A 9,077-nucleotide genomic window follows, 5' to 3' on the forward strand; every position below is an offset into this window, starting at 1 on the left:
TTCCTTTAATTCTTGCATTTAATAATGTTTACTCCTCTTGCACTCTATGTGTTTGTTGAAATGTCTCTTTTAGTTTTAGTGTAGATTTTGTTCCTCTTGGCCTAGGTAGAGTAATTAGTGACACTTGAGTTATCTAGTTCCTTTGTTGATTGATAATTGGAGAGATTGCTAATTGGTTTGGGGTGCACTAAAGCTAGTCTTTCCTTGGGAGTTGGCTAGGACTTGTGGCTCAAGTCAATTCATCCACTTGACTTTCCTTTAATTAGTAAGGGTTAACTAAGTGGTAGCAATGAACAATTCTCATCACAATTGAGAAGGATAACTAGGATAGGACTTCTAATTTTCATACCTTGCCAAGAGCCTTTTATAGTTGTTAGTTTATTTTCATTGCCATTTACTTTTCATGCTTCTTATCCAAAACCCCAAATAACTCATAACCAATAACAAGACACTTTATTGTAATTCCTAGGGAGAACGACCCGAGGTCCAATACTTCGGTTTATAAATTTTAGGGGTTTGTACTAGTGACAAACAACTTTTTGTATGAAAGGATTATTGCTTGGTTTAGAAACTATACTTTACAACGAGATTTCATTAGTGAAATTCTAAACCGTCAAAAATCGAATCATCAGAGCCTGCACAAGAGCCTGTGCAGCCGCCTCCAGAAATCCCTGAGATGCCTCAAGGGATGCATTTTCCTTTCTAAAATTATTGGGATCAACTGAATACTTCTCTAGGAGAATTGAGCTCCAACTTGGATCAACTGAGGATGGAACACCAAGAACAGTCCACCATCCTCCACGAAATAAGAGAAGATCAAAGAGCTATGAGGGAAGAGCAACAGAGGCAAGGACGAGACATAGAGGAGCTTAAACGCTCCATTGGATCCACTAGAGGAAGCAGTAGCCGCCGTCACTAAGATGGTCACGTTCCATTACCCCTTGCTTATGTTATTTTTATGTTATTTTTCTGTTTTTCATTATATTTCATTTTCTATTTCCTATTTTTATGGCATGATCATCTCTGTTTATGTCTTAAAGCTATGAAATATTCCATGTATCTCTCACCATACTTAAAAAAAAATTTATTTGAAAAAGAGAAGTAAGACGCATGAACTCGAGTTATATAATAAGAATAGTCCAATTATTTGATGTGGTGGCATTACTTTTACTTTCTGAATGTATGAATTAATAGTGCATATTTGATATTGAAGTTAAGTGTATTGGCTCTTGAAAGAATGATGAAAAAGGGGAAGTATTATTAGTAATCTGAACAATCCAAATATTGATTCTTGAAGCAAGAAAAATCAGCAAAAAGAAAATAAAGAAAAAGAGAAAGAATTGTGAAAAAAAGAGAAAAAGAAAAGAAAAAGAAAAATCCAGTAGCTCTTAAAACCAAAAAGCAAGAGCAAGAGGTCCAAGGCTTTGAGCATCAATGGTTAGGAGGGTCTAAAAGAAACAAAATCTTGGCCTAAAAAGTTCAAATGAGCTCCTTCCCCTAACTAAATGCTTGTGGTGTGAAGGTGTCAAGTGAAAAGCTTGAGATTGAGCAGTTAAAGTCGTAATCCCAAAAGCAAAAGAGTGTGCCTAAGAACTCTGGGTACCACTGTCTAGGGATTCTAGCAAAGCTGAATCATAATCCAATTGGGTTCACCCAATTAAGTGCCTGTGGCGTTTATGTATCCGATGGTAATACAAGAAAACAAAACGCTTAGGGTCATGGCCAGGCTAAAAAAGAAGCTGTGTTCAAGAATAAAAAAAGAACTAAACTAAGAGATTTAATAATATCATCCAGATTCTGAATTCCTAAAGACACCAACACTTCTGAGCTTCAAAGGACAGAGAGATGCCAAAACTATTCAGAAATAAATGGTTACTAGCCCCGCTCATCAATTGAAATTGAGCTTCATTGAAAACTTTGAGATTTATTGTATCCTTCTCTTCTTTCTGATCCTACCTTGTTTTTGGTTTCTTGGGGATAAGCAATAGTTTAAGTTTCGTGTTCTGATGAGCAGATATTTTATACGCTTTTTGGCATCATTTTCATATTGTTTTAGTTATGTTCTGTTTAAGTTTCATTATATTTTCAAATGTTTTAGTGCTAAATTCACATTTTTGGATTCTACTTTGAGTTGTTGTGTTTTCTAATGATTTTAGGTAATTTCTGGCTGAAATTGAGGAGTTTTGGCAAACTCCGATTCAGAGGCAAAGAAAGTGTAGCAGATGTTGTCAAATTCTGACCTCCATGAACTCAAATGATCATTTTTGGAGCTAAAGAGGTCCAAATGATATTCTCTCAATGGTGTTGGAAAGCTAACTTCTAGAGCTTTCCAGAAATATATAATGGTCTATACTTTTTTCGAAGGCACATGTCCATATTGGGCGTTGAACGCCAAGGAGTTACCCCCTTTATGGCGTTCAACGCCCCAAAGGGACTTAAGCCAGCGTTGAACGCCACTTTCCACCCCATTCCTAGCGTTCAACGCCACCAAGAGGCACAAGGCAGCGCCAATCACCCCTCAATGGGCGTTCAACGCCCATTCCTCAAATTGGACGCCAAGCTCAGCCCAAGTACTCAACCAAAGTGGGCCCAAGAGTGGATTTTCGTACCTTTAGTCTAGTCTATCATATTTTTGTACTTCATAGTTATTAGGTTATTATATATAGGAGAAGATCACCCTTGTTTAGGATCTTCTACCACCACTTTCAAATTCACATTACTTTCTGTAAGCTATGAGCTACTAAACCTCCTAAGTTAGGGTTAGGAGCTCTGCCGATTCTCATGGATTAATAATATTACTGTTTCTATTTCAATACACGTTTGATTCCATTCTCTTGTGAATTTTTATTCTTCATCTCATGAATTTAGGATGAACCATGACATTCATCCTTGTTCTACATGGGTACCATGTGAGTCCTGACCCGAATAGCATTGAAGCACAGCTAAAGAATGCACTACGGATTCCAAGAGAGTGCCTCGATAACTTTGGATAAGTGACATAAAATCCCGTTGACTGTGGGTTGCTGAGGTCTCTGTAGAATTAAGGCTAGAGTCTGAGAAGCAACATTCCCTTATCCGAAAGATCAAACCTTGTCTGTGGTGTTTTGAGTAGGATCGCGAAGGGGAGTGGATTGCTTAGCTCTTCACCTTCGGCTATAGTGGAAAGCCATGAGTTAACTTGATGAGGATGTTACATGAGTTGCTCGGATATGGTGGACCGCTATGGTTTAGAAGAGGCTAACTTGACGAGGATGCTACATGAGTCAGTCAATTACGGCTGTCATTAAATGAATCATTCATTATTGAAGTAGACAGTAAGAAAAGTTAATCCAGAAAGAATACGCATCTCCGAAGCCTTAACTGAATCTCTATCACTATTTTCACATCAATCTGGTATTTCGTATTTATTATTTCGTTTATGCTTTCAAATAAACAACCATCTTTTTTAATCGCCTTACTAAGATTTACAAGATAGCCATTGCTTGCTCAATCCAACAATCTCCATGGGATTCGACCCTCACTCACCTGAGGTATTACTTAGATAACCTGGTGCACTTGCCGGTTCAATTGTGCAGAGTTCAATTTCGCGCACCAGCTTATCAGATCATTGCCCTTTGATAGTGGAAGAGAGAAGAATAATCCAAGGTCCAAGACTATTCTGCAGTTTAGACTCGTGGTTTACACATGAAGGCTTCCTAAGGATGATGAAGGAAGAATGGAGGGGTTTGGGAGATGTACAGTTTTTGGATAAATTGATGGCACAAGTAGTATTTTGGGAATATAACTGAGAAGATACAAAATTTTGAGGACGAGATCAAGAAAGTGGACGATAGGGTTAGCAACGGAGTATATGACGGTATAGTAGAAGCAAAAAGGAAGGTCTTGGTAAGATGTTGTGAGGTATGGTATACGAAACAAGATATACACTAGAAGCAAATGTCTGGATCTCGACAGGCCAAGAAGATGGACAGGAATACTATATACTTCCACAATATTGCATCAGCAAGAAGAAGGAACAACTGGATTGAGTCTTTAGTGATTAATGGAAGGTTGGTAAGGAATCATGCAAGAATTAAGGTCGCCATTAGAGATTTCTACAGGAACCTATACCACCAGGAAGAGTCACCAAATATTAGCTTTAGAGAAGGCCTAGTCAATCGGTTGGAGACGGAGGAAGGTCAAGCACTAGAGATATTACCGTCGGATGAGAAAGTAAAGGATGCAGTTTGGGACTACGAATCGTCTAAGGCTCTGGGTAGTGATGGATATAACATGAACTTTATAAAAAGGTGCTGGGAGGAGATTGGAGTGAAATTTACTAAAGTTGTGATGAGTTTCTTTGAGACAGGGAGGTTACCAGCAGAGTCCAATGTTACTTAGGTAGCACTGGCTCCAAAGTTTGTGGGAAGGAGATAAAGGATATTAGACTGATCAGTATGGTTGGATGCATTTATAAGGTCATATAAAAAATATTGACAAGAAGAATGAGGAGTGTAATGCCAGGGTTAGTGGGAGAATCACAGAGTGCATTTGTAAAGGGCAGGAAGATACATGATGGAGTATTAATAGCATGTGAAACTGTACAACGGCTAAAACTGAAGAAGAAGGCATCATTAATCATCAAACTGGACTTCCAGAAAGCTTATGACAGAGTCAAATGAAATTTTGTGGATATTATGCTAGAAAAGATGGGATTTGGTAGAAGATGGAGGGCGTGGATTACAGAGTGCATTAGATCAGCATCTGTCTCCATAATGGTTAACGGGCACCATCAAAACCATTCAAGATGGAAAGGGAACTTCGGCAGGGCGACCCATTATCACCTTTTCTATTTGTACTTGTTGTAGATATTTTGAATAGGATGATCAGGGAGATGGAAAGAAATAAGAGAATAACCCCTCTTTTAGTCGGTAGGTATAATATAGAATTATCGCACCTTCAATTTGCTGATGACACTATATTGTTCTGTCCACCGGAGGAGAAGACAGTGAGAAATCATAAGAGACTGCTGAGGTGTTTTGAAGTGATGTTCGGATTGAGTATTAACTTCGACAAGTCTAGTTTGATACCGGTGAATTGTAGTCAGGAATGGGTTGGTCAGATGTGCCGATTATTAGGGTGCTAGGCGGCGATTTTACCAGTGAAGTACCTGGGTATTAATCTAGGAGCAAATCCGAGGTTAGTTAAAACATGAAAGCCAGTAATAGATAAGGTGAAGGAGAAACTTAGCTTGTGAAAAGCAAAAGTGCTTAGTAAAGCAGGGAAGCTAGTCCTCATCAAGTCGGTGCTATTGTCTGCCTACTTACTATCTGAATCTGTATAAAATGTCGGTGACGGTGGCAAAAAAATAATCTCATTGCAAAGGAGATTCTTTTGGGAGAAGAACGATGGACGACTTGTGCTGGCTCTTGTAAAGTGGGAGTTGATACAAGCACCGAAGAAGTTACGAGGACTAGGTATGGGAGATGCGATGATTCATAATACTGCATTATTGTTCAGGTGCTAGTGGAGATTTTCTAAAGAAGATTGTCCTTTTTGGAAGAAGGTTGTGCGCTCCTGTAATAATCTGAATCCTGGGTAGTTATTATCTACTCAAGCCATACCAACAAAAGGGGGCTTTGGAGAGATATTTGCCGCTTGTAAATAAAAGAGCAACAGGTTAGACAAAAGATGATTGACAGTCTGGCTATGGAGGTAGGTGATGGTATATCAACCAGATTTTAGGAAGATAAATGGCTATAGGCGAAAAGCTGAAAGACTTCTTTCCGAGGCTCTACTTGATTTCAAAAAGTAAAGGATCTGTAATTAAAGACTGTGGGTTTTGGGATGGGATAGAGTAAGTATGGAATTTTCAGTGGAGGAGGAAATTCCGTCAATGGGAGACTGACAGTTTGAACCAACTGCTTGATATTTTGCAAGCGGTGAGATTGATAGGCGCACAAGATAGAGTGGTGTAGAAATTTGATAAAGAAGGAGTTTATACTACTAACTCATTTGTGCAGGTTTTGCGGGTACGAACTTTGACGGATGATATCCTTAGCTATAAGTCACAAATAGAATCTGGAAATGACTAGTACCCCCTCGAGTAGAGTTATTTTCTTGGTTTGTGCTTGTAGCCCGAGTTAGTACAAAGGATCGCCTGAGCAGATTGGACATCATTGAATGAAGTGATAATATCTGTGTTATGTGTAACAAGAAAATTGAAACTGTACAATACTTGTTTGTTACATGTGAGTATGCTTGGTAGATGTGGTGCGCATGGATTACTTATGTTGGTCGTGTATGGAGCATCCCAGACACCATAAAAGAGCACTTTGAGAGCTGGAGGATAATGCCAATGAGAAAAGACGTGCGAAAACATGGCTAGTGGGATTCTTCTCAGTTATATAGAATATCTGGCTGTGTAGAAATGAGTTCATTTTTCAGAATAGGACAACAGATGTGGTGGATTGTGTTGCTAGAACGTTTAGTAGTTCTAGGGAATGGTGCAAAGTTAACTTATATTGTTGATGGCAATGTCGAAGATGACATAGAAATTGCTAAGTTTCATGTTATGTATTTTGTATGCTCCACTGAGTGTGTTGAGCTTGTTTCTCCTTTCAAAAAAAAAAGCACTGTTAGTTGGTAATGACGCAATCAATGAGAATGCAGACCGCATTTCCACATATGCGGCATATTTTTTTTTATTTTCTTGTTTTTTATTTTTCATTTTATCCTATGTAATTATATATTTTTGGAAGTATAGAAAAATAATGTATTTATCAAAACAAAAACACATCTAAAATAACAAGCTCTTTTTTAGCACATTAGAATCCAATCATCAAAGAACAACAATGAAAATAAAAGGGAATAGGGGGAGTAGCTAAAGTCCAGAGAGAGATGCAGCAATGGGGATCGATAAAACGGTAGTGAGTTGGATTGTAGTCTGTTATAGTAAACATGCAATACGTCAACAAAGACAAAGAGAAGAAATAAAGAGAAGGCATGGTTAAGGGTGAAATCCGCCAACTATCGAATAGGTAGTGCAACCACTGAATGGATCTAAGGGAATGATGCGTGATCGATGGCTTGGTGGCAGTGACTTTGTTAGGAGAAAAGAGAGGGTTATTACAATTGATGATGGTGGCATGTTGTTGATCGAAAAAATATTTCAACAAGAGTGGGTCAAATCGAAATAAGCTAAGTATGGTGTTTCAAGAAGACGCGTGCGCGCAAGCTTGAAGTTGGAGGTAATCGGTGCTGGTGTGGATTTCGATTGTGCTGTCAATCGAATAAGCTAAATCGAAGAGAAGATTTGATTCGAAGGGATGAATAAGGTCTTCGAAAGAACTGATCGATCAGTAGTGAAAGTGGGAAGTTAATGACTTTAATTGCACGAGGAGTTCATGAAGAATAGCTACAATCATGCGGCAAGAACGGTTACCAAGAGAGACTACGCTTCAGAATTTGAAATGCCATATTTAATTATAATTAATTGTAAATTAATGGATAGTTATGTAAGATTAGCCTATAAATACTAGAAGTTCTTAGTGAATAGGGGTTAGAACTTTTACTCAGAAAAACACTCTAGCACTCTCACATCCCAGCGAATCCCTGAGTTTGCGATCGAGTTTCCTTTTTCTGTAGGGTTCCTTCCACCTTCTTCTTTCTTTTAATTTTAATTCTATTTGTAAACATCATATTTCATTTAATCATATTTACTAAGTGTTATTTACGTTCCTTATCTTCGCTGTTTAATTTATCTTTCGGCATTTTATGACTTATTTTAAAGTTCTTTGATTTAATTGAAGGTGCTTTTACTGTTTTCTTTTGATTTTGGTTCAAGTCTTTTCATTTACCATGCCTTTACTTATTGAAAACTTTGATTTCTAAATTTCATTTAATATTTTACAAATTTATTTTATTTTTATTGTCAAAATTTGTCTAATCGAAAACGTTTTGATGCACTTTTAAAAAACTGATACTCGCACGGAGGAGTATGTTTCGCTCCCAGACCACTAGATATCAAACCACCATCGATTTCTAAAAATCGACTAAACACATGTGAGAGTGAATAAGGAGGAGGTTAATAGTTTGACTTTATACCTAGAAAAATTACAAAGCAAAAAATATAAATTAAAAGCATTAACCCGCTCGATCTTCATTTGGCGACCATTTTATTTTGAAGTAGCTCAAATTTCTAGCATGACTCACCTTTAGCTAGCGAGTTAGGCAGATTGGACGAGTCATCACTCTTTTTGCTATCCTTAAGTACAATTCCTTAATCTTTGTCAAAAATAAATAATGAGAATATGAATATATAAAATTATTTCATTATATACCAAAAAATCTATAGATACAAACTTTTCAGAAATAAATAATACCTAAAATTCATTTTATTTGTACGAGGAAAAATACATATATATTATGTTTATTGTTTTAATGTTTTCTTTGCTTTGGTTTTCTTCGGTTCTCTTTGTTTTTGTGTACGTAGTTGATTCACTTTTTTTAGTTGCTTATTTGATTTTTTTTTTTAATTTCTTTTAAAGTGATGAGCTTTTTACTGTAATATATCCATTTTATTAAAAAGAAATTCATAACTTACTACGGTAGTCATTACTTTTAGAAAAAAGATTTTTCAAAATAGCATCAATATGTGGTGGATTAATTTTCGACTTGCCAAGTTAGGAAATCCGTAGAAAAAAATTGTATTTGTCTTTAAAATAGATTAATTTTTCATTAATAGAAATACTTATGGACTTTTGTCTTTGTTGAAATTTACTTAGGACAATTTTATTTGTTGGTATCGTATTCATTCTTAAAGTCAAAACAATATAATCAACATTGTTACTTGTTAAAACTTCACATTTTATGAAATAATTTTTAAATATTCAAATTCATAAACTTATGTCATTACAAAAGTTATTAGATCGATTAATATTTCTTGATAACATGGTGTACCAAAACATCATCGTTGAGTATTAGTTAGTGTAAAGAGAAACCAATAATAACTTTTATTATTCAATATATAATTTATTCTATTAAAAAATAAATTAATATTTCCTAAATTTATAAATACATTTTCTTCTAATTTCTTA

Source organism: Arachis ipaensis, chromosome B06 (genome assembly GCF_000816755.2).
Source record: "Arachis ipaensis cultivar K30076 chromosome B06, Araip1.1, whole genome shotgun sequence".
NCBI lineage: Eukaryota > Viridiplantae > Streptophyta > Magnoliopsida > Fabales > Fabaceae > Arachis > Arachis ipaensis.